This window comes from Cuculus canorus, chromosome 2 (genome assembly GCF_017976375.1).
Source record: "Cuculus canorus isolate bCucCan1 chromosome 2, bCucCan1.pri, whole genome shotgun sequence".
NCBI classification, from domain to species: Eukaryota; Metazoa; Chordata; class Aves; order Cuculiformes; family Cuculidae; genus Cuculus; species Cuculus canorus.
In genome coordinates, this window is record NC_071402.1 from 147,587,340 (window position 1) to 147,614,312 (window position 26,973).

General features: G+C 35.6%; 1 long non-coding RNA gene across 1 annotated transcript in view; it reads left to right on the top strand.

The window, feature by feature from the left end:
* Positions 1-10,477, top strand: part of LOC128851441 (uncharacterized) — a 30,533-nt gene extending 20,056 nt beyond the window's left edge. The window contains exons 2-3 of the long non-coding RNA XR_008448827.1: positions 6,557-6,653; positions 10,386-10,477. This is a non-coding gene — a long non-coding RNA (uncharacterized LOC128851441). The remainder of the gene's footprint in view (positions 1-6,556; positions 6,654-10,385) is intronic.
* The last annotated feature ends 16,496 nt before the right edge of the window (positions 10,478-26,973 follow it).

Here is a 26,973-nt window from a genome sequence, read left to right on the forward strand (position 1 = left end):
CTCTTGGCAAGTTATGTATTAAGTTAATTAGGTGATGAAAAGAAGGGTAGATATAAAAAAAATATTGCCATCTGTCCTCTTTGTCTCCATCACCCTTCTTCTTCATTCACACTTTTTCATATGTGAAGATTTCAGCATATTTTTGAATCCCCTTCCCTTCTCTTGGACTCAAAGGCAAGGGCCATGGCTCCTGGGAGTACTGAACACCACACAAAATGGTTATAAATACAAAGACATAAATGAACAAGAAGATTACTGACAATCAGGTCCTGCTGTCTTTGCAACTGAGTAAGAACTGAAAGTCTTTCAGAAGGGGACAGATTCTGATGTAAAGAGGGCATAACTCACTGTGTCTTGTCCTGCAGTGATGCTGTTCACAGATACTACTCAGAGTCTTCAAGCCTGCCTCCGTGTCTGGACAAGACTCTGCTGCTTAATTCCAATAACACACCACCTCCAGCACTATGAAGCTACTTCAGCACATCTGACATGTTCCAAACATCCTCTCAAGGACCACAGGTCATATGTTTTCCTCATTTCAGGGAGAATAGTTTATTTCTCATGAAGAGTCTCTTTCTGTCTTTCTCTGTATACTTCGAAGTGACATTACTAGCAATCATTTTACCTGTACCTGAGCCAACAAACAAGGTAAGGATTGGGATGCAGGAGTCACAGGAGAAAGGAATATTACATTTTTTAACATCAACCTCAAAGACATCAAAGACAGGATCACAGAATCATTAGTTTGGGAAAGACCTTAGAGATCACCAACTCCAACCTTAGCTGTCTACTACTAAATCACATCCTCAAGCACCTCCTCTACCCACTTTTTAAACACCTCCAGGGATGGTGACTCAACAACCTCCCTGGACAGCCTCTTCCAGTGCTTGATAAACCTTCTGAGAAGAAATTTTTCCTAATGTCCAATCTAAACTTCCCCTGACGCAGCTTGACACCATTCCCTCTAGTCCTATCATCTATCACTTGGGAGAAGAGACCAACGCCCACCTCTCTGCAACCTCCTTTTAGATAGTTATATAGAGCAATAAGGTCTCCCCTCAGTCTTCTCTTCTCCAGGCTAAACAACCAGTTCCCTCAGTCGCTCCTCATAAGACTTGTTTTCCAGACCCCTCACCACTTTTGTTGCTCTTCTCTGGACATGCTCCAGGCCCTCAATGTCTTTCTTGCAGTGAGTGGCCCAAAACTAAACACAGTGTTCAAGGTTCAGCCCTACCAGTGCAGAGTACAGGGGGAGAATCACTTCCCTGGTCCTGCCGGCCACACTGTTTCTGATCAAATAGACATTGACATATATGTAGACCCTAAGTGGTTGAAGTGCTTAGGGACATGGTTTAGGGAGTGTTAGGAATGGTTGGACTTGATGATCCAATGGGTCCTTTCCAACCTTGTGATTCTGTGATTCTGTGATTCTGTGTGATTCTAACATTGAATACAGAATACCCAAAGAAAAGCAGCAAAATACCCTTCAGTGAGTGTCCTTGAGAAGATTATGGACATTAAAAGGGAAATGGAAAAATTTATGAAGTCAGAGAACATGTGTTAAGAAAGATCTCCTGTTCTGAGAAAAAGAACATAAGCATGACTCAAGGTGAAATAGTCACTCACTAGATTCGGAGTATGACTAACTGCTAATGGAGGCTTCTCAACACAAGGTGTGAGTCATCTCCTCAGACTTGGGCATCTAAAACTTAAACATCTGAATCTCAGGAAATTACTTAAGAGACCATTGAGATTCAAAGGATAAAACAGATGTTTCTATAAGTCTATTTTAAAATAGGCACCTAACTGGGGCATACATCCTCCATACATTTGCATTTTTGGACTATAAAAGGAGCTTACATTAACTGAATTAGTTTCAGATACCTAACTAATAGATATCCAAAGCTAGATGTCTTAACCTAGGTGAGATGAATCCCATGATCCCACAAAACTTGAGATAAGGAACTCAGATGTCTGTGGTAGGTCCTTTGTCACCATTGTGTGGGAAGGTACATGTTTTTCACCACTGACAATGGAATAAATAGAAGATGACTATGCTTCTAGATCAGGCACCTGATTTAAGCACTTAAAGCTGAGACTAAATATAGCTTGAGCATTAACTTTGGCAACCCACAAGCAGAGAAAAGACTACAGCAGCAGAATCGACAGGTCTGAACTGGAATCCTTGGTTCCATACGTACTGATGAAAAGAGGTTTGTGCCTTAGAGAGGACTTCAAAATATCCATCAATATAGCAATGAAATAGTTTATGTATTATCTCATTTGTCCTTAGTTCAAAAGCTCATGTCTCTCTAGGTGGGATCAACTCTAAGATCATCTCCTTTCCCATGAGAATATCTCCTACTATGCTACAGACTAATTAAATTCTTTCATCTCCGGCTTCATGAAATCACTCTTAATTTTTCTTCCTTACTCCAGTCTTATGAGCAGGTTAACATTGAAGACGTTTGTCTGGTGTGTGTATTTGGACTTGTTTGGGCTAACAAGAACACTGCCATTCCCCTTCCAAATGGAAAGAGGAATATTCCAGCCCCCTGGTTTTGTATAAAACATGGACAGTGATCTTGAAATTAATCTGGCCAGGCCTTTTCCACTGAACTCAGTCAAGTGTAGTCTAAAGGGCTAGTTCTGAAAATAAAGCAAGAACAGATATTTCTACCTAGTGTTCAGAGTAGCTAGACTAGAGAGGTGAGATTTCCTAAATGACTCCTGATGTCACAATAATGAGTTTCATTGTGAAACTGGTTGCATTTGCATTGTTCTCAGAAAGTGGGTTGCCTCTTCCCATACTGCCCTCATAGGAGAGTGAGTTGCAGCAGGCAGATAATAAAATTCTACAAATGGGAAAGCCTTGGATCAAGCAGCTATCATCTGTACTAAGCAAGCATTTGTAAAGAGTGCAGCTCTTTCAAAACAGGGTTCAGTGTTTCAGGTTTTTCCAGCTTCACATTGTTTTGTGTAAGAGAACGTCTTTAATTAGATTAGCAAAGTTGAGATAATGTCTGTGTTTGGCAAATGTGCTCTGCAATGGCCTAAGGGCTTCTCTGTGGTGCTGAGCAGCTTTAGCTCCTGTGGATGCTCAAGACTGGAGACTGAAACCTCTGTCCTGCGCAAATGATCGTATCATTAATAAGCAGTTGATCACTTTCTCTTTTATCTTAACTGGGTCATGTCTTTTTTGAAGGCTCTATACTCTTTGTTTTCTCCCAGTTGTCTGTTTAACCTTTGAACAGCAGACTCACTCTGTATTTGTAAGATCGTGAGCACATTCTCTCCTGGAAGCAAAGACTCTCATTGTAATATGTGTGTTCTCCTTGGAGTAACGATAAATAAAATATTCTCCTGGGTTCCTGAAGAAGATGGCCTTCCTAATGCATAAAGAATTTCCAAGTGTGGGACTTCAGCCCTCTATGTTCTCACACTTCTTCATGTGGATAGTGCAGTATTTTCTGGCAGCAGATTGCAGCAGCAAAAGTAGAAAACAAAGCAAGATTGGCACAAATCAGCTAATTAGTGGTGAGGTTTTAATTTTAGTTTATAAAATTTTGCTCTCCTGTCTTGTTTTTATTTTGCCTGCTTAGAAAAATACTAATGACTTTTCTTGAAGACTAAACTCTTCCACGTTAGATCATGTAAGTATCTCAGTTCACCCATATTTTTTAAGGTATGGGAATTCATTTGACTATAAAAAGCAGTACTCAACTCTTCAAAGTTATGCACCTGCCAAAATGTTCTGCTGAATCAGGCTAAGTTAGATGAAACAAAAGCTTTAAATATACCTTTCAGTTTAACATAAAAAGAAATTAAAAAGATTGTATGTGCATAAAACAAACACATAGCATCACTTTGATATGATGGATTAATTCCGCATTAAAAGAATTAGACTGAAAAAACTCACAGCCCTATTCCATACCACCCATCAAAATTGATTGCAAGATTAATTTCTGGAGCTGTTTTTATGATTACTAAATTAATTGTTCGTTTTACCATTCATTCTAATGAGAATAGAAACTACTTTGAGAGAACGAGAAGATCTTCCACTTGTGTGTTCATCACAGTGAATGTGTAGCAAGAAAGATATTAAAAAACCCTGAAATCAAATTGAAACAATGAATTATAAGCTGTGCTGTTAAAGGCTGCCTCTCCTCTGCTAATTTAAGGTGTTACTCAGAGGATCTGTTCCCACTAACTGCTTTCTTCTCATCAATATTCTGTAAAGCCCATCGTACTAGGTGGTGTGAATAACTAATGAATTGATTGAAAAAGTCTTTAATAGTCATAAACATGTTATAAAACTGAAGGCTAGTCTTGATTTTGCTCTAGAGCTAGGGTGAATATTAGGCAATAAAAAATTCCCATTCAAAAAGATCAAGAGACTATAGAAAAATAAATCTTTTAATTCATACTGAGAAATCCTTGCAGTAGACCAAGATCATCACAACAGCAGGAGAAATTTCATATTTAGGGACAAAAGGAATGGTAGGAAGTTTTAATTTTACTGAATTATTCTACTCTTTAATATTGATGTTTTACTTTTCCCTCAGTAATGTGATTCTAAACTTGGGTGCGTTGTAAGAGCATACTGTTGTTAGTTTAGGGTTAGTGCTGGGCACTGACAAGCAGTACAAGCTGATAAGGACAGTGGTCTCTAAATTGTCCAAAACCTTTGGATTTCCTAGTCCTCTTACTCCCAGTGATCCATTTCACACCATCCATTTGCAATCCCTTGTCCTTTGTATTTTACCTTTCCTACCATGCTACAAAACATTCTGTTTATTTTCTACATGATAGATCTACTATTCCTTTGGGTCCTAAAAAGCACAACCAGTTGCTGTGAAACAAGTTTAGCTGAAAAGCAAAGTGCTAAAGATCAAACCAGCAGATGTAGAAGTTGCTGCACCTTACAGAATCACACCACCATAGGCACAGAAAGTACAACAACTTTCTCTCTGTCATGTACTGTAAGAGGAATTTTAAACTCTGTATGGAAAAGAGCTGGCAGCTTATTGTGAGACATGTATGGATAACGGTCATGTTGCAGTCAATATGTGGTAATTTAAGGAGAGGGATGTTCGGAAATGCCAGGTTTGGAGGTTTAGACCTAGGATCACCCTTGCTCAAGGCAGCAATATTATTCATCAGATACGCTGATTGTTTTGAGACACATGTAATGAATGCTTTTTTCTATACCACAAAATCAGTGCCCTCTAAAACCTTTTTTTTCTTTATTTGAACTGTGATTTTATAAAATTTAACAAATGATTGTATTGGAAATGCCCTTAGTAGATAAAGAAAAGTGAGCAAAGCATAGGTGAGATCAAAAGGACTGTCTACAGAGATCTGAATTAGATTGAATGGCTTATATTTTACCTGGATTTCTGAGTTTGCAATGACTATAAGTGGGAGAGCATGTATATGAAAAAATCCCTTAAAATGGGAATTAATATTACATTAACATCCAAATGATGCATATAGCTTAAGAGCATTTTGAAAACCATATAACATAGTTAACTCTATTACTGTAATACAGTGTTGCCCTTTAACTTTCACAGAGTAATTCAGAAATAAATTGTTACACAGAATTTAATTATGGGGTTTTTCTTTCTATAATTCCTCCCTCCTTTTTTTTCTCCCTTGGAGAAGACAAGAAGAATCATAGCCTCTTCTTTCTGGGATGGATTAGAGCAGTCCTTAATTTTATATTGTTTCATTCTTATATACCTTCAGCATTTCAAGAATAAAGATAGCCGAAGAAAATTAAATTTTCCTCATACATAGTCAACTCCTTGTGGCAAATGACACAGATTTTTATCATAAGACAATAGAATAGTAGTAATAAAAAAAAATCTTAGAAATTACTAAGAGAAGTCAAATGTTTTAAGGATAATTAGAGCATAATTAGAAATAGAAATGCTATCAGTGAGATAATAGTTGCCATTTTATTCATACAAATGCATAATTTCCCTTGGTGACTCAATGTGGTTCTATCCTGAAAGCATGCACTCTTAAATTGCTCACAGCAGTTAGTGGTTAAATTAGTAAAATAACTGTTCTGTTTTCCATAACTAGTTGTCTTCTAAGTACTGATCTGATCATTTAAATTAATCATGGGAAATATTTATGAAAATTAGCAATAGCTGCCTGAGAGATCATTATAGTAAATAATTTACATTTGAAATAAAATAATAACAACATACAATCACCTTGATATCACAGTAATGATAGACATTATGGAAGAAAATTTAAAAAATTATTACAGGAAAAAATATTTGAAAATAATTTTGGAAAACGACAAAGAGTAATATATTCCTCTTTCAGTGTTTTTGCTCAAATTTAATCTACTAGACACCATAATTATATTTTTTTTAACTGTCTTTGGTTAAACTAAACCAACACTCTTTACGAATAAGATATTTAAAAAATGTTACCTTGAAAATCAACATATTGCTGCTTAGTGCTCTTATTCATCTATTAACCATAGCAGAATGGTTATATTTGATTTTAACATGCAGATTTATATTTTTTTTTTCTTTAGTGTTCAAGGATTCAGGAAAAGACATGAAAGCACAAAAGAGATCATGCTAACCACTCATTTTGTCTTTCAAAGTGCCACTTGCCAACTTACAAACACGGTACGTACGTTCCTGACTGTAGCCAGAAGATATTTACTTTCTTTTCTCCATGTTTTCATAAATAACCCTTTTTCAGTCAATAAATTTGGCTTTAAATATAATAAATATTTTGTTATGTTTCCTCCCTGATATAAGCTCTAGGTAATCAAATCCACTTACTTTTCAGAAAATGTTCAGGTATCACCAATAAAACATTCCAGGCATTACAATGGATGTTGAGTTGACTTATTTATTTATCATCTATTACCTATGCAAGAATCAAGCATTGTTCTGTTAAAAAGATCAGCCAGTTAAATCACTCAAAAAAAATCCCCTTTGTGTCTTAACTAAGAGCAAATGAAAAGCCACCAGTTGAGAATTCTTCAGGTGTTTTTTCAAGCACCAGAGAATCCCTGCAAACTCATGTTATTTGGAGACATCATGTGATTTGACAGCCATAGCCTTCAGTCTGGTTTATCTGCAAGTGGTCATGGTTTCTTTTAAACAAAAGCGCTACGTTATCTCCATTGCTGTTATTTAGATCATACACTTCATACAGATTCAAGTCAAAATCTTGTTAAAATTGCAATCAAGCAAGCTTCCCTGGCGCAGGGTCTTTGCATTACTTGAAACAGATGGTCATTGATAGTTATGTATAATATGGTTGAGAAATAGAATGAGGGAATTGCAGTTAAGGATTTTCTGAAAAAAAGATTGCACTACTCCAAATTCAGACTGTCGCAGTTCCAATTGACAGCTTCCAATAACGAAGTTCATCCTCCTAGTAGCACTAGGCTGTAATGCTGGCTAAACTATGGCATAGACAGCTGTATTGTAAACATCTAGGACTGAGCCAGACTCCTGAATTCCCTTTATAGTCAGTGGAGTAGGAGTTTTTAAGACATGATTCACTTATCTTTAAGAGAAATGCCTACATAAGTCACCTGTATCTCAGTCTAACACACTGGGTTTTCTCTCTAAATCCACAGCATTAGATCTTCAGAAAGTCCACTCTTCTACAATTTTCCTTCAGTTTCATCATCTTTCTCCTTATTACTAGCAACTGAAGAAATAATGCAGTAACCCATCAAAACCTACTGCCGCTTGGAAACAGATGTTTTATGTGTCATTTTTGGTGATCTCTGTCTAATATATTAAACTAGCTTTACTCAAACACTTTACTAAATGTGAGATGGCAGACTGCGTTGGCTGGTTAACCAAGAAGAGCATGGGTTTCTCTTCCCAAGTTGTGGACCCAAACCATTGTAAGGAGCAGAATTATATTTTGAGGGAAGGAGTATATTTTCCAGAAAAATGTGAAGCCTGATTGACCAGCCATAGGTTAGACGACTACTTTAACAAATAGAAAATGGGCTTCTTCCCACTAAAGTAAGTAGTCAGGTAGCTGTACAGTGAAAACATTCATTATAGTCAGCTACATCTGACTATGTCTGTATCATGAATAAATGTTCCTAGAGCTATCACTTAATATTTATACAGACACAGTCTGATATGCAGAGTTAGTTCCTTTTACTCATCCAGAAAAAACAAAAGACAGCAGAAACTTTCTTACCATAAAGAAGACTTTGTATCATAAGTTAGCTTCTTGAAGAGCTCTTGGCTATTGTCATTCCTGTCCATAAAAAGGTATCGGCAAGAAATAGTGCCAAGGCTTTTAAGGCTTCAGGCCAGAGACTTCTACACATCTACATATGCAGCTAGCAAAGGTTACCAAATCTTCTTTATTTGTTCAGTATTTACCATTGAGTTCTTAACCCAGAGCTGCGTATGTTCTTCTGAGAGCATTTGTCCTTAAGTACCACTGAATTATTTGTAGAGTAATAGGTTTTTGATGTAAGCTGAAAGTTTATTCTTGGCCTTACAGTAATAACATTGACTTGAATATAAATTTCAGTGTAAACCTGAACTCTCAATTTCCGAGGAAAGTGAACTCTTAACAATGCTTCATCTTCATCAACTGTAATTGTCCTTCCAAGTATTTTATCAGAGAATATTTCTGTGCCCATCTCCCACTTTTTGTTCAGAATGTGACTCATTGAAAGGATGGTTTCATGCCAAATTGACATCAAGAATATACAGTATGATTCTTCCAACCTGCCACACTGCAATGTAAAAGAGCTAAATGAGATCCTGGAACAGTCGAACCTGCAGAGCTTGGCACATTTTCCCAGAATATCTAAATTCAATTCCTCTTGCCTAGATTTTATTACCACTAGCAATATGAAAGATTAAAAAGGTCAGCTTACTAAATGTTTGCTTGGGATTCATCACTTCATACTTGCTAAGTTCTTGCCATTTCACTGGATACTGTCCAGTAGGATGTGGCTATATCTTTCATCTAGGTATCAAAGCTGTAGACAGTGAAGAAATTCTTGTGAGCAATAATCTTAAGTAGTTATATCACAAGTAACATCTGATTATTTAATTAAAGCTGTCAGTGCTGGTGCACTCTATATATGCACCAAATGTGCATTAATTTGCCAGATTAATTAATTAAGAAAACCAGTAAAGGAAGTCAATGCCATTTAACACATATTGTTCCTTGTGTACAAATGAAGTTATATGCAAGAGTTGAAATTTCTTGGTACCAAGATTGGACAATAATCATATTATTGTTATTTCATTAATCATCAGAACCAGTCTTTCCCCATCCTCAGTTTTCTTTGGCATGTTGTCATTCTGAATTATTCTGCTCCTTCCGCAGCTGCTGTTTAGGAGACTGTAGCTGGAGCTGTCAGTAACTGCTTTCTAAGAGACAGAGAGCTAGCCACCTCCACTATCCCTTCTGCTTTCCCCTCCTTTGTTCCCTTTTATTAGCTATTTCAGTATGGATATCCTCTCACATTTCCCTATTGAAAGAATTCAGATTGGATCCTCGTCTGTCCTAAGTTTTTCTCCTTTTGATTAATTTATTTCTTCCTGCTCTTTCTTAATAGAAATGAAACATGGCTTGGAAATATTTTAAAATGCTTTATTACTTTTCACCAGAAATTTTTTAATCACCAAAAGAGAAACTTTCTAAAAGGACACTGTTAACAAGATTTCTCTTGTTCAAAGTAAAATGTTACATTTAACTCAAAGCCGGTATCTAGCAGAACAGTCCTATCTGCTTCTGTCAGAAAAAGGAAGTATGACCAAACACAAATGCAAGTCTGAATATTCTGCATCACAGGCGAATATTAACCTGGCTTTGTGACGTATTCTTGGACTCTCAGTTCACCCTCATTGATCAGAACTATAACTGCTCAAGTCTTAGAAACACCAAATAAGTGAAGTATGTCTTGATCTATTCCAATGGCAATATGTTTTCTTCTTAGATTATTGCTCTTTATTTGTCTTTAAATATTAATCACCCTCCTACATTAGTTACATACTGGTCAAACCCCAGGGAAATATTTAAATGCATGACTTTTGTCCTTTAGATTTTATATTTAGTTGTCTCTTCTATTCTAGTTTACTTAGAGATATCTTCCTTTGGCAGCTTTAAAAAAAAAAAAAGTGCTTACTTATACACATTCCTTTCCAGAAGGTTGTAATAGTAAATGTAAAACTTTCTCATAGTTTTCAATAATCTTTTCCCAAAATACTTTCTGCTTTAATTACATGTGAGCTTCCTCCCTTTTGTTCTCCCTGTGTCTCTAATTCCATTACACTTTGTAGTTCCTTATCTTTTTTTCTTTCCCACCAAGTGCTCCCCTGTTCACTGCAGTCTCTAAATTTTTCTTTCCTTAGGCCGTAACTTCCCTAAGACTAACTTTTCCCAAGACTTCCTATTTGTACAATGTGTACTACACTAATGCCTAAGACCTCCTACTACCATGAAACAGGTAAATTCTGTGTCAAAAACCTTTCTTTTCTCTCATATTTTTCTGTGATAAATATTCTATGTTTTCTTTATTAGATGATATGCTACTTGAAGCAGCTTTGCTCTGAATTGTACATTTACTATGTGTATTGGAGTTTCATAAAAGTAATGTTCTCAGAAAACTTCCTGGTCCTATCAATGTAGCACAAACACGAGCTAATTTCAAGGAGAGGACTAAGAGACATCTTAATAACCCAATACAAAAGCATATAGAAAACCTAGTTTTATTTCAATTTTGCAGTATTCCTTAGAGCTCTTGATCTATAGAAGTGCCCAGTGCCAGGCTAAATCCCACTTTTGGAAGCTACAGACACAATTCCTGTAAATCTTGATAAAAATTCTGACTACTTAAAAAATAGAAGAACTTCTTTATGGCTTTTTGAAGTCTTCCTTCAGGAAACTTTAGAAACATCAAGGAAGTTCAGGATTTTTTTTTCATATTGTTATGAATGCTTATAAAAGGGATATATAGACATAGTAGAAAGGAAAGAACTCTAGTGTATATCACAAGTACTGTATTTTCTAACAGTATAGCAAGCTTTAACTTTAATCTTCAGCATATCTAAGTAATGACTTACCCGATTCAGAAATACAAAACAAAATTCAGGATTTCTAGGAAGGGAAAAAATATATTAAATTAACCCTAAGAAAGACAAGACCAGGTGAGAAAAAATCTTCTTTACAACAAAATATATGTTTAAAATATTCAGGTAAGCTGTCCTGCTCAGAGTGTCTTTGTGAACCTGTAAGCCTCAATGCTTTTTCCTAGCTGTATCAGATAGTGTAATAAAGGGTATTATCCCTCCCTTCAAACCCTGCCTGCTGGTATTATTCGACCAATGCAGCAACTTAACTAAAAATGGGTTACAGAGAAATAGTTCTCTTCAAGGGTAGCAAAGGTAATAATGTCTGTGACAATGCTTGTACCTTCAACCACCTTTCAAAATGTAAAGCCTTCTACAGAATCAAAGTTCGGATAATTCAGACAGAAATAGGGATTCTACTTCGAGCTGCAAAAAGCTGATACACATTCAAATCACATTTTCCAGCGGTAAATATGATTTATATAATAAATTTACCAGTTGTTTTCCCATTATCACTGTTCAAAAAGAAAGAAAACACATTTGTATTGTACACAGTCAAATTATTTATTCTGTATAAAATGAGAGCAGACACTTCTACGTTGATTCATCTGAGTTTTTTTTAAAAATCTACTTCAGTGAGATAAGAATTGACTATATTCACTGATCTACTAAAATAACGGTAGGACTCCTATACAATCAACTCAAAGCAGATCTCCACAATTTAGTCAGATTAATCCCAAATTTAGTCACAAATGTCATCTTAGAAGAATCTTTAGAATCAAATTTTCCTACTGTTTACAAATACCATATTGGATGATAATTTACAACGGTTTTTGGAGTAAAATTTTGAACATCTGAGCTGTTTTATTAAAGAAGAGTTATAAGATTTTGCTGATTTGGTATTATAATCCATTTCTTGCAAGTAATAAGGAATAAGAGATGTGGAGTTCATTCACAGGAAGGGTAGCAGTCATCTTCATTTCTATAATTTAAAAGTATGCAAGAGTAAGCTATAGGAATGTCTACAAAGGTAGTCTGAAATTACCTTGAGATTTAGAACAAGAATACTTGGCTATGTCCTCAGTATTTTCCAGGCCTCCCCATGCTCACCAGCATGGTGCTATTATGAGCCACTTGGCATCACTTTCATTGTTTAGCCAGGGAAGACAGAACGTCTTTTCAACAAGCAACTGCGACTTTTCTCACAGTGAGAAATATAAGACCTGGCAGATGTCTTCAGAGAGCTATAACACCTTCAATGTTTCTGTAGTAAATGTGTATTGTTTGCTTTCAGCTGAAGAAAATCTGTTTTGAAAAGCAATGATATAATTCCTACCTGCCCTAAAAAGTATTTTTGTGTTATAAAAATATTTTTATATAAATTCTTGAACTTTCATGGCTATCTGTGTTTTATATAGCCTCGTTTTATAGACGTGCTCTCAAAAACTACTGGGAAGGGTGCTGAGATACTGTGATGAAAAGTAAGAAAGACTGCTAGGACAGAAATTCTAACAGACATAGTAAAAAATCCCTTTCATATCTTTTTAAAAAGTGCTTTATAAATAGCTCTAGGCATTGCTGAAGTGAATGCTGTATTTACATTACTCTGTCCTCTGACTCATCCTTTTTTAATTTTGTTTTGTTTTGGTTTTTTTACATTAATGTATCATTTTCTTGCAACATGTAATAAATATTTTGGAATTGATGTCTGAAAGAGATGAGCTTTTTTCAGTGTAAAAAGAATTTGACAGTCTGTGACCAATTCTTTCTGAAAGTTTCAGAAGGATTTCTATGATATAATCACACATTATAATTGTGTTGTTATGCATAATTGCTCTACACCATTACATCACATAATTGGATCAGTTCAAGTTCTAATTGCATGGTTAGAGAGTATTACTCTAAGTATGTTTGGGATATAATTACACTAATTTCATAATTCTGGGACCCACAGAGTCCAAATTTTGTAGTATTAATGTTTATTTTTGTGGTTCTGTCTTACAGCATGAAAATCTTAAAATGGTATTTCGGTTATATAATAGATCCTATTTATTTTCACCAGGATAATATTAATCTTTATTTGTAATTGTAATGTACTAAATTCCATTTGCAGGTGTAAAGATTAGGGTATTACTCAGTCTATAGGAATGTTAAACATGCCTATTTGAGCCACCTTGGCTACTGGTCTAGACACAAAAAATAACCAAATGCAGCGGTCAGCACGTGGCAAAAAGCAGATGGGCAGAGACTTGTAGGACCAGAACCAGCTGGTGTGCAGGCGACAGGGTCTGCTTCACAGTCTTCTGAGGGAGCCAGTTCAGAGAAGCTGATGTGGTATTACTGGGATGCTATTAATATCCTGGTACTTTAATGACATATCTGTGGGTGGGTCTGCAGCAACATGGACACAGTTTGGAATACTGCCAGCTTTAGAAGACAAAAAGCCATCAGTCAAACAGCAGCCTCCACTGACATTAACCTTATGATACTGGCATTAAAAATAACCAGATTATGTTTTCCATTCTGTTTTTGTTTTACTTTTAAATGACCATTTGATTCTATTCTAACAGTAGTCAGTGTGTAACAATTTTGTGTTGAAAAGTCAGTAAGGTACAATTTTCCCTATTTCTTCCATTTGTTCCTTTGAGGTAGTGGAACTACATTAATCTCATTTAATTATCTTGAGTTTTCTAGTTTCTCGCTGTGTCTACAGCAGGTGTTAGAAAATGCTTACTGTACACCCACGAAAGCATTAAGAATTTTTGCATTCATTTTTTTCAATTCTGAAATATTGAAAACACTGTTGAGCCACCCTGACTTTGGAAAAAGCAATACCATCAGAAATGCATAAAATTTCCAACAGCAATAAATTTATATAAATTTACATATTAAAATCACCATAAACATCTTCAAAGCAAATCCCAAAACCATTGCAAGTCACTGAGGCAGCCTTCTGTTGAAGTGTCCATGAAAGACATTATTTGGTTGCTCACACACAATCACACAAAATCACAGACCACTTGGGGTCAGAAGGGACCTCTGGAGACTGTCTAGAAATATCAGTCTATTGCTTCCTACACTGAAACGGAACAATATGTCTAAGTTTGATTCTATAGAACTGAAACTTTCTTTTTCTTCCCTTGTGTACAACTTGGTATTTTTGTCCTATTTATCTTTTTATTTTTTTTTGGGGGGGGGTGTTGGAATGTAGAATTGTCCAGACATATTTTGATATCACAATTATTAGTTCAAGATTTGCTGTTTCTGTGCAATAGATGATGTTTGCTATAATTTACTGTCCAACCATAAAAGAATCATCACGTAAAAGGCATTTATTTTCACACTTCTATAAAGTCTGTGATTCCAGCCACAGTATTTCTTTGCTCTTTGCATTGACTGTTCATGATTCTCTGCTTATAAGGATTTCTTCTTAACCTGCCATTTGTTTCCTTTCTTAGCGTCACTAGTAGTAACCTCAAGTCCATTCTTTGCTACTACTCTGATGGGTCTAACCCATAACCTAAGGCCATGTGGAGGGACAAGAACCTACTTGTGCCTCCAGTTCCCCCACCCTCAGCTCTCTGGTCTGGAAGACCACAGGAATATCAACATTTTTTGCCTTTTCCTGCCAGCATGAAGATTCTTTGGCCCACTAGTGCGGAAAAGTTTGCTCTAGAGGGTCTGCGACCCAACACCAATGGCTGTCGTCCTTCACAATAACAACACAGAGCAAATAAGGAAAATAAAAGTGGCTCTGCAACAGGAGCTTATCCTGATTTTGTGACACTTCTGCTCCCAATTTGGCATCTTAGATTGGGGTTACATGTAAATAATCAAATTAATAAGAGGTAGTATCTTTCTTTTTATTGATATAATAATAATTAATCATGAAAGAGTTATTTTAGGCAAACTATTATAGACATTTAGTAGTTTTGTGAATACTAATATGCATCTGTTTCATTGTATATAAGCAGTGAAAACAGTGACAATTATAGTATTTCTGCAGATGGAATGGGTAAGACTTTTTTTTTCTTCTTCTGAATTCAACAGAAAAAAATTGTTGTGAATTTACTTTTGATTTATCTTTTTTTTCTTATAATTACCATTTCATGTAATGGATTACAAATACGAAAATAAATAAAATTCTGCATCTATGAACCTTTATGTTTTGTATTATAATTAAAGGGTAATTAGTATAGTGCTGGACTGCCAAAAGAAATAAATAGCATTTTCAGGTAATTAAATGCCAGAGCAAAGCTGAAATATTTTATGACCTTAAAAGTCACTAGTGAGAGTATAAGCCAAAGCATTCTTTTTTTGCAATCATTTTTCTAGTGGCTAATCAGGCATGATAGGGCTTTTTGGAACTAATGAAAATTTTCAGTTGTCCATAAAACCTTTTGTTTCTCTTTTAAAAGGTCTATCTATACGTTTGTAAGGTAGAAGAGGATTTTTTTTTAGAGTCTCCTATTTAAAACTCTGTGAAATGTTTTCCAGAAAAAAAATATGGAAATAGTTTATCTCCAGATCACAGGAAAATAATGGACTGCCTGATTAAAAAAAACATTTTCTTGTGCATTTTTATCTGTTATATTCCCCAAGGAGAGAGGGAGGAAGAAGGGAAGGCAAGATGGAAGAAAGGAAAAAGGAAAAGGAATCAGAAAGGCGAAGGAAAAAGAAGGAAGGGACATATCCCAATCAATAGTGACTACAAATACTGGCATCAAATAGGAAACTGTGAAAACATATTGAGATAAAATGGATATGTTTTTTACTGTTGTGAATTTTGATGCATCTGTAATGTACTATATGAAATCACTTGAATAAGGAAAAGTTCACTTGCTTCTGGGAATAAAACCACCGCACATATCAACTGCCTGCAAAGATGTCACTTAAGAGAAAATAAGTATAGAACCAGATAAAAGAAAAATCAAATCTGGTAAATACTATATTGTCTGTGTAGTGCTTTAGATTTCGTCTGTAGCAGAGGTTAAAAAAGACATATGATTTTGTACAGCAGAAGCCTCATTTAGAGTTTCCAACATTGTTAGATTTTGGGTTTATATTAAAAAAAAAAATGTTATTCTTTGACCTATTAGGTTTATTCAGGTGAAAAAAAAAACCCAGAAATTTCTAAAGGAATTAGGTACCCAAATCACCTAAGAATCTCTTGTCTTCTAATTTTTTCAGGTTCCCCCAAAATACTCTTCTAACCTGAAAGTTAGAAATACCTTTTAGAATGTAAGTATTATGGATAAGGAGATATCCTTAAGACTCTCTTTCTTAGCAAAAATAAGACGTTGTCTTGTTCCCTCTGTAACTATCTTTGCTCTCTGATATTCCCAACTGAAGCTCACGTGACAATAGTGCTTTATCAGTAATTGATATCTTTTGTAAATGCGTTCAATGAGGAATCAATTAGTTTCTGTTAGTTTATAATTATTATTTGTTGTCTTTATTTCTATTCATATTATATTTAGATCCCCAGAAAACCTGCAGTCTAATTAGATTAGACACAAACTCATAGAATAAGTAAATCATTGAGAGGGGTTTACACTCTAAATGGACACAGTGTGAGGAAAGGAAAGGAAAGGAAAGGAAAGGAAAGGAAAGGAAAGGAAAGGAAAGGAAAGGAAAGGAAAGGAAAGGAAAGGAAAGGAAAGGAAAGGAAAGGAAAGGAAAGGAAAGGAAAGGAAAGGAAAGGAAAGGAAAGGAAAGGAAAGGAAAGGAAAGGAAAGGAAAGGAAAGGAAAGGAAAGGAAAGGAAAGGAAAGGAAAGGAAAGGAAAGGAAGGAAAGGATTCTCTTTAATCCTCTCAAGAGTGCTCACATGGAAGGCAATAGAATCTGAAAATGATAATAAAAATATAAACTGACAGTAAAAAAAGAAAATTTCTTCTTCTGATACTCAGAGAAAATGCACTGAGAGATGGAAAGAGAGCAGTAGGTTGAGAAATAATTCTTATCCTCAGCAAAGGTACAGCATATGGAAACCTAGATTAAAGCTTTCAGAAAGGATGTTGGCTTTACCAACTATTTTAATAGGCTTATTTTCAGTTTTTGTGATTCTGTTGGGCTGCCAAATATGGTGGCAAGCTACCAACAATACTAATAGTCTAGCTGTCTACAAGATGCAATAGTGATCCTAATTAAGACATGCAACTGAAAGCACAAGCAGTTGAATGTAAATTGCAAGATTCAGATGATTATTTATACAAGAATGAAAATTCTCTTGATTAAATTCCTCTTTAGAGGCTGAATTTGTAATTGACCATTTCTCTGGTATTTTGAGAACAGCAATTAGAAAGAGCAGATTGACTTTCTCTTATCCGAGAAAGAATCCTAAATACTAGAATAGTTACAAGAGTCTCCATGACTTGAAAGTCACTAATAATATTTCTAAATGTTTCAAATGATGTATTCTTTTGAACAACACACAAATCCAACCAGAATGGTTTTCTTTTACGGCCTCCAGACACGGGGAGTGGGAATGACTTCAAAGCACAAACGGAATGTGAGATACAACGTTTGATTTCAGAAGGCACCATTTATAATCTGCAGTAACTAGTAACTCTCAGTGGAGACTGCACCTGATGAGCAGATTTTCAGCCTGCCAACATGTTACATAAAATGTTGTTTTGATCTTTGTATACTGAAGTTTACTTCAGATGGTACTAATTACACCAAAACTCCTCTGACAAAAGATGGCATATCTTATCAAATTTAGCAAAAAACAGAAATATGACAGTTCATACTTAACCATGTTGTCTAGCTATAGGCTTTCAACAGAGATCATATCATTTTAGCTCCTGTTGCTGCTTGAGGCAGGTGAGAGAATGGACTTTGGACCTGTAGCACTACCAAAAGCTGACATATGCTGGAGGACTGCTGAAACTTGTCAGCTTCTTTGATGGCATCACCCACATAAAACAGATGGAAATGTGGTTGTGAAATTCCTATACGTTGATTTCCTGTCTGTGGTATCAGCTAACTAAACAAATAAGAGCTTCTAAGCCATATGGCCCTTCAACTGGCTCTTGATTTCTTACTCTAAGGGAAGGAGAAAAGCAAGCTTTATTATACAATACTGAACTGAAAATCCTTTTTGATAAGGCATTATTCAGATTATTTCCTCATACAATTGTTGATGACCATGAAAACAAGAACAGTACGCTTCATACTGTTTTTAACAAAGACAGCTGGGAAATCTGTTTATTTTTCCATTGTATTGGCTCTACGTCCTGTTTCTAGAGCTAGAGAAGAGTAATTTAGAGTCTAGCCAAGTATGCACAGTATGTAGTAAGTTCTCATCAGAAATTGATAGGCTAGCAAAATTTGCTTCAACATATTGATTCTGATACACTTTATAGAATTATAAAAAATATCGACTCTAAATACACTCTCAAGCAAAGTCTCTGTTACATACCAGCACATATTGTAAAATTAGACTACAGGCATTCCAGTCTCTTCCACAAAGCTACCTTCAGCTTTTTCCTATGGCAATTTGTTGAACTATAATTTGAAATCCTTTAGGGAAGAGGTGCTGTCAAGAAATTAAAAAATATTGATGCAGAGTTTTCACACTTGTACAAAAGTAATACATGGGATTTTTTTGCCATTTCAAACCATAGTGGGGAGAGGATTTTCTAAAAAGCCAGTTTTGTACTAACTTTCTTTTTGCTGACTGAAAGATTTTTTTTTTTTTCTGCTTACACTGTTGAGAATTTCTCAGCTCAAGCTGCACAAGTCAGAATTATTTTTTAAAAAAGGCACGGTTTGCTTTATTCCCACCTCTTTTAGCTTGATTCCTTTTCAGTGATAGAGATAAATAATATAAAAAAATTGTTGGGATTGTCCTTGTAAGGAAGAGATTTTTAAAAAGAAGGAATTAAGTTAGCTCAGAATTAAAATTTACTTGTTGTCAGGTATTGAAGCTCTTTTCCACAAGTAGTGTGACATCAGTGGTCAAGACAAGGTAGCCTTACAAATATTGTGCTGAGGTACCTTCTTTGTACAAGTGAACAGACTGAGAAGTTAATTTGTTTTTGTTTAGACTGAGAAGTCAGCAGCTGTGACACGCTCTCCTGTTGTATGTCTTACCCTGTTACAACTTGCCTGTTATTAAATAGAATCTCTCCTGTTAGTTTATCTTGAAAGTGAATCCCTGGCCATGGTGAAGGGGAGTCTGATATAATGGCTCATTGGAATTCAGGAAAACATTCTCTTTCTCCACATTTTCCTGTCTTCTGGGACAAGAACTGCTGGTGGCCTGTCTTTTCAGGATATTCACTGTTTTTAACAAAGGAGGCAGTGTTCACTTGTCTCTTCCTGCAATTCAAGGTAAGTTGCTTAGACAGGGTGCACTCCAAGTTCTTTCACTGTGGTTACAGCTAATAGAAATAGTCCATAATTTTTCTGATTGTTAACACAGAAACACTCGAAGACCAACAGAGATCAAAGCTACAGCACTAAGCTCTGATGAATCACCAGAAGCGAACAGATAGTCTCTCTTGAAAAGACTGAGGTGCAAAGATTCAAAGCAGGAAAATTTTAGTGGGAGTGAGTGAATAGTGGTGACTGGCCAACATCACGTCAAGTCCAGGACTGGAAAAACAGTAGTAACAGAGGTGAATTAACAAAGTGATGCACTGTTAGGAGGAGACAAGGAAAATGAAAAGACAAAATAAGAAAGTAAAAGGGTAATCAGTGGAGAGACAAAGGAAAAAAAAATATGCATATCGAAGCTTTCAGAGAAAACGTAAAGCAGGGATGGAAATAATGACTGGTAATCAGAAGAAGAGATTGTCAAGATTAAAGAAATTCTTTCAGACTGCTTCTTCATATGTTCTTTTTTGCCTGAACAGGCGTCAAGATTGATGAGAACCTGTCAGCCGAATTTGAGGGCAAGAGTTTTCACAACTCCATACAGGGTATCAAAAAAAGAGACGGCGTAGTGCAGATATTAGTACCCTGTAAGGAGCTAGTCCCAGGAAAGAGGTAGAAATTGAAACTTTTGATGATCTTGGCTAGGAGATAATTAAAGCAGTTCAATACTGATAGAAGAAATGTTTCTATTCAGCGATTGTGGATCAATTTTACTAGATTCCTTTCCATTACCAAGCTTTTATTTTTATATCCCTTAGTAACCAAATGCCAAATCAATTACTTTAATGCCAGCATGTTAATTTAGGAAGTGAACAATTTTGTTTATAGACTATTGAGAAAAAATTTATTAAAAGTTTAGATTAGAGACTGGTGAGTAAAAAGGCATATTATCATTTGTGAAACTAGATACCTACAACTGGTTAGCTAATTATCCAAATAGCCTTCTAATAATTCTAGTCATACACAGCATTATAGGTATGAATGAAAATGACCAGCACAACATTATACTTTGTATCTCAGCTGTAGATCTCCTGAATAGTGTGTTACCACAGTATCCTTACCTAGGAGTTTGATGCATCTGCTCAAAAGTAAAAGATAATCTGCAAGAATAAAAATAAAGTAAATAATAATATCCAGAGACTATCTATTGACTAAACATACTGCATAAAGGAGCAGTTTATTGTTAAGGAGAACACCAACAGTTAAATTTTCTCAAATGGTCTAACAAGTTAGGTGAGGAGGTGTCGCTTGTCTAAAGGTGTTTCATTGATCAAAAGAACATTTCTTTAACCAGACGCAGTTCCACAAAGTGAAATCACGGAGGCAAAAGATGTGCACAGGCCACATTTATTTTGTTGACAAGGCTGCTGAGAACACATCACTTAGTATTGCCACTCTCAGGCTGTGTCTGAACTTTCTTTCTGGGCTGTGCTCTGAAGTATCTCAAGAGCTGAACTCCATACTTAACTGAAACAAACTTCATTTCAATATGGTTTCCCTTGCACAGAAGCTACAGAGCAGGAAGCAGGACTGCATTTCTCTGCACCATATGTTGCTACACAATCCAGACAGTACTACACTATATAACCCACACAGGAACTGGGCAATTCTCCCAAATTCCTGATGCCCATAGCCTAAGGAAAACCCAAGGATACAAAAGTCCATGTTTTTCAGTGAAAATCATGTCCTTTTACTAAGTGCCCTTCAAAGGGGAAACAAGTTATACGTCTGTATTGCTGGTGCTTTGTTCTGGCTTTTTTCAAAGGTAAATGATGGGTTGTGCCCTGCATCAGTCCCAGAAGTGTCAAAAGATTGGAAATCCAGGGATATTGATGGTGATGTAAAATCCTGACAAGAAATGTTGTCTGTGCCTCTAAAAGGTCAGCATAACACAGAGCTTCCCTCATTTTTATCTATCATCTCAGCTGTGACAAAGAAATTTTGTTACTCGAGTCTAGTACTTTACCAACATAGAGGTGTGCCATGGATTCCTAGGCTCCTATCTAGCTACTAACAGGCTCACAACTGCTCGTCTTCCACTTCAGAAGAAGCTCAGCTGCATTACCTGAATGAAGCAATACTGACTGAAAAAAAAAAAAAAATGCCAAATTTGCTACTAGGAATCAGGACCCGGATTGACAGCTCTGACAGACAAGTAAAGACTACGGTTATTATTGTTTAATTGCCATGGCAACTAAATATGGCCTATTTGCTGAAATAATATCACAGTAACACCTTACTCATTGCAAAAAAAATTAATCGGTCAACCTAGATCGCTGTTGGGGCTGCACTTGAGTGAAAACTAGACTCAGAAAAGAAAGGTTAATAAAATACATAGAACAGAAAACAAGGTTAGAGGTGATGTTTTGCCTGTGAGGCGTTTTTCAGAATGCAGAAAAAAAAGATTAGCTGGAGAGACAAGATGAACATTAGCTCCCTGGTTTCTCCTTTCTACCAATAACCTTTTAAGAGTCTTTCCAAAGTGCACAAAAGTCCCTGCAGCCATAACGTCACCTTCAACCTTGCTATCTATCCCAGTTTTCAATATCTATTGCTATCACTTCTTTTTCTTGCAATCTTCTGAAGCAGCTGCAAATTACAATTTTTTCACATCCTTAATAGGAATTTAGTTCTCTAAGTAATCTGCCAACTTTTCATATGTTTCTTTTTCTGTTACTGGGAAAATTGGAAGTTAGTGGAATAGCAGCTGTGGTACTGACATTTCTCTCCTTAACATTTTGGTTTATGACTATACAAACTAAACATACCCTGGAAGAAACTCTATTGATTCTTTTTGACCTATGTTCTTCTATTATGTCACTGTTATATTAAAATGAAGACATGGTACATTAAATAGAATGTACCATGATAAAAAAAAAATGCTTGATCATCTATTCCTTGCTATGCATCTCCTTATGCTATTTTTTCATATTTTAGAAGCTTTAAAATAGCTGAATCTGAAGAGAATCATTTATTCCTACCTTTTAAACATTTTGCATGCTGAGAATTGTATGGGAACAAAGAACAATTGTAAACCTCAAAGTCAGTGCACTGATTCAGGAGAAATAAGAATTAAAGATCTTAGCGAAGAAGAAACAATAACTCACACTGTCAACCGGTAGGCAAGGCTGACCTGCCTGATTCCAGTTAAATTCAGTGAGAAAAGTTGTATACTTTTAAGATCTAGGGGGATAAATGCTCATGCAATTGAGCACCTACTGTTTTATAAATGAAATAAGGAGGTAAATCTGTTTGTCTTTTTTTCATTTTTAACTTGACTATGGACATTTTTTACAAAAGAATTTAAATTACACTCTTGTGATTTTTCTTTATATGCGGGGAATGACTGGCTATAATGATGAGCTTACCAACTGTTGAGAGACATTTCGTCAGAAGAGTTTTGTGGTTCTTTATGTTCATAGCCAGGCCTCGTTGAACTTTTTAAATAATATTATATTTCTTCTTAAACAATTCTTCTTGAAGTATTCTTTACAGTCCAAAGAACAACTTGAAGATAGAGAAGCTCTAAAGAAAATTAAGAACTCAGTTTGCTCTAATTTGTTATGCAATGCTGAATAGTGGTCTGCAGGATGAAAAAGACTGAGTACATACATTGGATCTCTTTGTAAAATAATTTTTGAAGCCTTAGACATGGGACCACACAAAAAAAGCCAGTTATATTTTATGTTAATGCTGTCCATTGACTTCAATCAGGTTTTATATGAAAACTTTGTTTACACATAAAGTTACAGATTAAGATTAAAATTTTTTATATTTCTGGTTAAAAAGCCATCAAATCAATTGTTTATAACATTGCATTTTTAAAAGAGGAGACATTAGCCCCATTAAATATTGTAAGGGAAATATTTTTAAACCTCTAAATAGACCTTTTGTGGAGGTGATCACTCACATTTCCCACATACTCTTTGCTTCCAAATTGCTTAGTGACTTACAGAGAAGTGGTACACATCATCCCGAACCCTAGAATTGCTCTGGAAGAACAATTGGAAGAACACAGACGAGTCCAAGCATTAACAAGTTAAATGTCCACTGCTCCACATTCAGATAAAGGTTTTTCATGATTGCATTCAGTTAGTATAAGGACCCAGAGCTAACACAGTTTCTTTTTCAAGTGCCATTCACAAGCAATAACTTATCTGAGGAGCAGCGTGCTTATAAAGAATATCGTTTATTCCAAAAAGGCTTTGAATTTACTATTTAATAATACGTTTAACTTCACAACAGGCCTACAGTAAAAGCAGGTGATCATGTGCATATCCCTTCAACTTTCTTGCTTTACATTCATTCTCCATCAACAACTCTACAACCACATCTGACATCCAGGAACACTAGTCAAAAACAAAAAGAAAATTTATTGTTACAAGACAATATATTTGTCTTATATATCTTTATGGAGAATCGTTTCTGAGGATGATCAAGTTCATACTGACAAACCAAACAACAAAGACATAAAAAGGAGGTAGTTTCTGCATTCCTAAATGGAACAGGGTGCTATGTTTTCTTTATCTTATGATTTATACCTTTCTCAACTCGATCATATTACACCAAAAAAAGCAAAGAATTCAACCCTTCTTACCTTGCCCAACAATATTCTACTTATTTAAGTATTTAATAAAAAAGAGCAAAATGTAATTGGTGTGTAAGAAAATAACTAGAGACAATTTATTCCAGTTTACAGAACTGATCATACCCACTCTTGACAAATAAAAAAGTTTCTAATATTTTCTTTTAAAAAATCTTAATAAAGTAATCAGCTCCAGGCACTGGTCAGAGTATTTAACATAACACCACTATGTCAGAATATTTCTGTTCTTTCAGGGTTACTTTTTGTTAAATGGTTCTTCCCTGCACTGTCTTAATCTCTGACTGGGATGTAATTTTTAAGAGAAGTTATTCTAAGGAAATAAGGGAAATCAAATTATCCTATAATTTTTCTGCTGAGCCTATATCTACTCAGGAACCTTTCCTATAATATATGACTTTTGCTAAGAGTTTCAGAGGAAGAAATCAATAGCCTGCTTCTTTTAAATCTTCATAATGTTATGATTAGTGAAAGACTATTGTTAAATGGAGTGAAAATTTTCTGTTTTACATTGTGAGGTCTAAAATTAACGAAAGACTAGCTATCCGGCTGTCTTGAAATGTGACTTCCAAAATTGAATGATTGCACCCAGCTAATCAATCTGCAAGTGTCACTTTAAATATCCTTTGTTATAAAAATCTGTTGCTTGGGTTCTTTTTTTTAAAAAAAAGCTTAGTCTTGCTTTCATTTAAGGAATACGGAATATCACTTTTTGATAGCTGTAGATGTACACCATTAAATAATGATCTATGAAAACTCTCTTCAGGTAAAATGAAGTAGATTTTTTGGTTTGAGACTTGTAAATCCATAGGAATCTCAGAAATCGGATGAAGACCACCTCCGCACTCTATTCTACCTTTTACAGTGCTTTATCTGCATATCATCATACAATTGGTATAACCTCGTGATGGGATATAAAGGTGAAAGATGAAACTCTACTTTGTAATTGTGTCTAAGAATTCTTGGCAAAAAAAGCTGTATGAGATGATGAAAGCTGGGGCAGGGGAAGGAAGAGTCATCAGTACTAATCTTTTTGAGGATCATTATTAGCTCAGAGAAGCCATTGATTGTCTTTCTAAAACAGACACTACTACTAATACAGAAATACGAATTATTTCCAAAGATTAGGTAAAATTTTGAGAGTCCAGTAATTTTTTTATTACAAATTAACTTGTAGAGTAAACTTTGCAGATTTGGCAGGGTCTGGGAGTAAATAAATTTAATGAAATTTACATGACTACAACATAGTAAATGACAGGTTTCTGCCTTGGTGTTAAGGTAGTGCAGGTGGTAAAATGCCAGTGGTGAGCAACATGTACACAAATTCTCTCCATGATTACAAATGGACCAAAGGGCCTAAACTTGCATTAAATCTCAAAATCAATTCTTTATAACCTTTGACATGTCCATTTTGGCAGCACATGCTCCTTTTTATCTCCCTGAAGTGATTTGGATAGGTTTTGAGGTGGGACAGAAAGCCCTTCTCTCTGAACTGTGCACTGTCTGCTCTGTTACATTTTTATAAAGGCTGAAAGGTCATGTATCTGCAAAGCCAAAGTCCTAGAGACTTTTTCTATACCAAGGCCTCATTTTCCCTCCAATAACTAGGTTAATGTATTGATATGAAAAGGTCTGTGCCTAAAATCATCTCACATAGTTTATCCCATCAGATATCTCTGTCTGTGAATCAGGAGCTCTGAATCACAAGAGAATTTTCCTCTAACACCCACAGACTGTCCTATCACTGATAGAAGCAGGTTCCCCACTTGAGTCTCTTTAACAATACCGAGATGCTCCAGCTTATGATCTGGTCCTTCACTTGTAAAGGATACTCTCCAGCCACAAGGAAGTTGTTTCCTCGAGGGGACAAAATATGAAACTTCTTGAAGTGATACAAAATATCTGATGAAAATGATTGTATTACTCTACTGATCATGCCTAATTCTTTTACAAGTACCTAACATGCCCAAATAGCTTCTGCCCTAAAATTTATGTTGTTTTTTCAAAGGAAGTGGTTTTGTGAGTGCTCTTTGCATGAATGTGCTCTTATTTGTTATCAGAATAATTTCCTGCTTTTGGAGAAAGCAAGCTCTTCAGAGATGAATATATAAGATAATAGTATTGCTATGAAAATATAATCTCTACAACGAAAAAAGAGAAACTTTGCCTACTTATAAAAGAATCCTTCATCTAAACACAGTGAAGCTTGTAGGTTTGCAGTTAAATTATGCAATGCACCATATGCTAGGTAAATGCCAAGTCCTACATTATTAAAAGAAGAAATTCTGGCCTTCTCTGAATCAATGGTAACAAGTTTTCAATGAGAAGACATTACCTACACTGAGAAATGGGACCTGGCTCAGACTATTGTGTTTTACCATTATGGTCCTCATCACAATGGTCTGCTGATAGAGAGCTTGGATTAAACATACACTTTTACTTATGTACTACATGTATTCAGAAGACCAAAGTCCTTCTTATCAAATCATTGTTCTCATGGTTAAACAGCTGCACAGCTGACACGTTGAGAGGTAGCTGACTGTTCAGAGAGCTGACAGGTGACTAAAGGGCCAATTTTATGTGTAAACTCACTTTACTGAGTACAAGATCACACAAGTCTTGCTTAGGGGCAAGATGTTATCTGGCCTGGCATGTAAGGTTGAAACCAAACCCAAAATAAGTAAAATAGGTACCTATCTGAGCAAAGGGTGGTATTTTGGTATCTACAACCAAAACGCTGTTCCTGAAAGACCCTGTTCAGGTGCATGTAAGGATCAAGGCACCTAGTCTTCTCAGTTTTTGCCTTTTGTGACCTTAAATTTCCCAAATTGCTTAGCTTCCACACAACTGCAGAAGCACTTATGTTTTCACATGGTTGAGCTTTG